Here is a 2544-nt window from a genome sequence, read left to right on the forward strand (position 1 = left end):
TGTTGATTATTCTTTATTTCATCATATTTGTATTTCTTCTTTTATTTTATATTCATTTTCATCTTTCTTTTATTTTCATATTATTTGATTGTTATATTTAATCAGTTTAATAAACAATATTTCATATAATATTGATTTGATATTATTTGATTTTCTTTATTCTTAGTTTTCTTAATTTCTTCTTCAAAGAGTCTTTTCTATTATTCTTTATTTTGTATTTCTATCATTTCTTATCTTTCTTTTTTGTTCTTTATTTTGATATCGTTTTTATCTTCTTTGTGTTTTATTATGGTATTTATTTCCATTGAAATTATTATTAAAGTGTTTATGTTGATGATTGAAATAAACATATGATCAATGCAGTAATAGTTATGATGATAATTAATAATATAATGATTCATATATTTCTATCATTACAGATAATAAATACTTTCATTTTTCTATCATTTATGTTTATTTATTGATATGAGTTTCTCTCACTCTTTTATTTGTTTTAATATTATTTGTTATGTTTCTTGTCATTCATCATTTTCTTTAAAATTAAATAAAAAGAGAAAGAATCAGAATGATTCAAATAAGATAAAAAATAAAATTAATGTTGAATTGATAGAATAATGAAATAAAAGAAAATGATAAGAAAGAAATACATAATTATACAAGTAGTACTAATGTATATGTTTATTCATTATTAGAATGTTATAAAAATGAATAATAAATACACCTTTAACAAATAATAGAAAGACAGTATATTGAATTAATCATGTTGTATTATTATTTTTTCATTATATAATATTTAATTTATTCTTTTATTATTCTTTTTGTGTTATTTCATTTTATTATTTGATATTTATCATTGAAAACAATATTATTTAAATTAATAATACAATTATTTTCTATTGAATATTACAATTCAATTAGTTGGTTATTCTCTTCATTTTTATTTTGACTTTCTTGTTTATTTCAATTTATATCTACTCATGTCATTTCTTTCATACATATCAATTATATTCATTAATTTTGATTCTTGTTTCAATTCTTGTTTCTTGTTGTTAATCAATTATTTATTATTACATCATTTGACAATAAAATGAGTATTATCCATTTTCTATTATTTTAAATAAAAATAAAAATTTTTAGAATAACCTTCTAATTTTAATAAAAATAAAAATGCACGAAGTGGGGTTTGATCCCACGCATCTTTCGATATCCGCGCCTAAAGCGGACGCCTTAGACCACTCGGCCATTCGTGCTTTTCCTTTATATTACTTTTTATTCTCTTATTAGTCTTTTTCTTCTTTTAACTCTTTCATATCCATGTTGTGTCTTATTCCTTTGAATATTATGTTTTGATATTTTCTTTATCATCATATCATTTTATAGTATGTTCACTGTTTAACTCAATTTCTTTATTTCATAGTTTTTGTTCTTATTGTGATTTAAGTGTGTTAATGTGTTTTATTTGTGTTTTGATAAATTGAACTTTGTTAAATAAAAAGATGAAATGAATAAGACATATCATTATTAAATTATAATATTTCATAGTTAATACAACAATCTGTGTTTATTAGACATATCATTGAATGAAATATTACATTTTGTCATTGTTCTGAATATCAGTCAATTGTTCTTCTTATAAAGAATTACCCTCATTTATTTTTTTATAAAACATAGACAAGTCATTAATTATTTATAAGAATATGTCTATGATAATAATCACCTTCAATAAATGTTAGTAAACTATGAAGTGTATTTCAATTATTTTTTAGTTATTGTTTATTTTTTGTTTTTTCAAACTTTTTTTTAAAAATTGTTTATCTTTTTGGTTGTTGTTCTTCTAAATAATACTAAATTTCATGTATTATTCATATACGTTTGAATGACGTTTTGATAGAATTTCAGTTTCATGTATGTTTACAATTATGTTTTGTGTCATTAATTGAATCTCATTCTTCATATAAAACATGGTTAATGATTCTAGAACTGTGTGAGTGTAACTCATTGATTATTTCATAATTTTCTTGATGTTTCATATTATTTTGTGTAATTAAAAATTATTTCAATTAAAATATGATTGTTAAATGATTATTTTTTAATGATTCTATATCTCATAATTCACATATGAAAGAATAAGAATAATATCATAAAGTCAATTTATATTTGAAAAGAAATAATAATTCTATTTTGTGGCAATTTTCCTTTTTAATTGTTATTAGTATTTAAAGAAAAAGAAGAAGAAGGATAATTAAGAGAGAATAGAATACAGTGTTAAGACTATTGTTGAATAGAATATATGATAATAACATAGTGCTCATTATCAGCAAGTACTTTTTGAACATTTACCGACGTTAACAATGATACGTGTTACTAAAATGTTGGAGAATTTGGAAAGATGAATTAATCATTTATTTATTCTATTTATTCGTATCCATCATTATATTCAAATTCTATTTAACAACATTTATCTAAATAAATTACTTCTTCTTTTGTTTGATTATTTAAATGATGATAAAATTGATAAGAAGGATAATAAATGAAGATAACAGA

The 2544-nt window shown here is 20.3% G+C and overlaps 1 non-coding gene across 1 annotated transcript, besides 1 other annotated feature; it reads right to left on the minus strand.

The window, feature by feature from the left end:
• Positions 1 to 136: 136 nt before the first annotated feature.
• Positions 137 to 339: a repeat region.
• An 829-nt stretch (positions 340 to 1168) lies between these two features.
• On the minus strand, positions 1169 to 1250 carry EHI_115610. Its single transcript has one exon. It is a non-coding gene; the product is annotated as a tRNA-Leu (tRNA).
• Between the last annotated feature and the right edge of the window lie 1294 nt (positions 1251 to 2544).

The sequence above is a fragment of the Entamoeba histolytica genome, genomic scaffold, assembly GCF_000208925.1.
Source record: "Entamoeba histolytica HM-1:IMSS scf_1104750518043 genomic scaffold, whole genome shotgun sequence".
Lineage (NCBI taxonomy): Eukaryota > Evosea > Mastigamoebida > Endamoebidae > Entamoeba > Entamoeba histolytica.